Below are 2,369 nucleotides of genomic sequence, written 5' to 3' on the forward strand. Positions count from 1 at the left end.
CAGTGTGATGTAATAGAAAGAGACAGAGGGAGAGTGTGCCATGAAAACAAAACCAACAACTGCTGAACTATTGCCATAAATCTTCCAAAAATGTGCTCTGTAATCCTCTTCACTCACATTAAAGTTCTCTGTGGCACTCTTTGGTTCTCATGTGGACCTTCCAGAACCAAATATATGACCTTAAAGACACGAGGAGTGACTCTAAAACACCAGAGAAACGCTAAACCCTTCATTCATCTTAAGTGACATGTTGAAAACTGACCCTAAAAAGCCAGAAAAACTGTGAACCCTTGAATTTCCTTCAATTATATGTTTGAAACTTTTGCTGATACTCAATTTGCAAACAAACATTTGGACGTCACTCAGGAAACTCTGAATCTTACTAAACCAGAATATTCAATGTAGAATCTCTTGGTTCCCAAACCCTCAAAACTGCCTCCAAACAGAAGAAAACCTTAATGAGTCCAGAACTTATTTCTGTTGAACCCCTTGATGATAAAACTCATGGAACTAATCAAAAACTGCGTAGATCATTACATTTCCCCAGGTGATCTCTAGGACATCCAAAGAGCAGTATACCTCAAGAACGTTATCAGAACCCATTTAGAAAAAATGAAGAATAATGAAAACATAACTCACAAAAACACGTGGAACCTTCTTTAGCCTTTAAATTACACCTTAATAAGCTCTGTAAAGAAAGAAAACCTGAATGTCTTGAAGTCACAAGTGGGAAACTGTTGAACCTTTTGAATATGAACGGCCTCCAAACAGAAACCTGTAGATCAGAATCAGAAACCCTTGGAACGTCTTCAGGTTTAATGTACGAAGATTGTATTTCTGTTGAACCCTTGAAAATATATGGAGCCCCTCAAAAACTAAGCTGACTCATAAATTCCTACTTCAGTCTAGTCTAGAACCCCTAAAACCACCTGTGAATGACCGAAAACCCTCTGAACTGTATCATCAACCACAATATACGAGATTTGTCTGTACGAAGGACCTTTAAGGTTCCCATTAGAAAACCCACAAACCTAAACAAAACTTCATCAGAACTTCTAAAACTAAAGAGCCGAACCTTCAAAACTCTCACCGAACTCTAGATTTTAAACTTTCTTTGGACTCATCTGTTTCCTGTTGTCTGGAAGTTACCCTTTCCACCTGGTCTCTGTCAGCATCATGAAATATGTTCAACGTTAGCTTAGATTCCCCTATGTGTTGCCTGCCCTTCCACATGCCATATGGGCTGGTGGAAGGGCAATGCCTAAGCTGAGGAGAGCACACCTCCCTTGTCTTCCATGTATATACATGATAAGCCAAGGCAGGGAGAGCATCAGCAAAGACTTCCGACAGTACAGCAGTTTAAATAGAACGCGCATTCATCTGATTGCTGATTACATCTAATCAGCTGAAAAGGGCTGGTGTTGAGAGCGGCTGATGCTCTGTCAGCCAAGCTTGAATGAACACTATGTCCAATCTTAAAACCAATCGCTGACACCAATGCGGACTAGTTTTCTCAGTTTTTAGAGGCTGAAATCAACAGATCACCATTTCTCTCAGCTCTGGTTCTGCTCGAGGTTTCTTCCTGTTGAAGGAAGTTTTTGCAGCTCGTTGTGGATTCATGTTGGTGTCTAGACCCACTCTTTCTCTGCATCATGACTCACATGACTCAGCGCGTTATAAATAAAGAATAACTGATTGACTGATTCAAACCTTTTCTGAAGACTACAGAGAGGAGGCTCTTTCAGGATGGATGTTTTTGCTTTTGGTTGTCTTACTCCTGGAGTTGGCGAGATGGATGGCTCGTCGACAGGGGAAATGAAATGTTTGAATGTTAAGTGCAGCTTATTCAATCAGAGAAGGGAGTAAGCGATGTACACGGGGACCCTGGACTTAACCTCCGCTCGGCGCCAAGTGCTGCGCCTGCCACAACGCGACGAGGCGAGAGCGCACAGTCATGAAGCATGATGTCATGTTGACTGGAGCTGAACAGTATCCAGACTAAACAAATCCAGACTGTCAGACAGACACACTGACTGACTGATAGACAGTCAGACAGATGGACAGGAGAGTCACAGGCCAAGTCCAAGTCATCCAAGAGTTTTCCCCTCAACACGTACGTAACTCATTCACAGCCGACCGTGGGAGGAGGAGGGAGGAGGGATAAAGGAATCCCAGCTTTGCTCCATTAACAGCCAAACAGAGGGAGGAAAGGAGAGAAAGAGAAGGAGGGAGGGAGGGAGAAGGTAAAAGTTGGGAGTGCTATGAGTCACAGAGTGAGATGGGAGGAGACTGGAGTAGAGAGGGATGGAGGGAGGAGGGATGGAGGTATAATTATGGTAGGAGGCTGCCAGGGCGAGAGCGAGAGGAGA

The sequence above is a fragment of the Halichoeres trimaculatus genome, unplaced genomic scaffold (genome assembly GCF_033239565.1).
Source record: "Halichoeres trimaculatus isolate MK-OKI-2021-1 unplaced genomic scaffold, fHalTri1.1 fHalTri1_scaffold_18, whole genome shotgun sequence".
In the NCBI taxonomy this organism is placed as follows: Eukaryota; Metazoa; Chordata; class Actinopteri; order Labriformes; family Labridae; genus Halichoeres; species Halichoeres trimaculatus.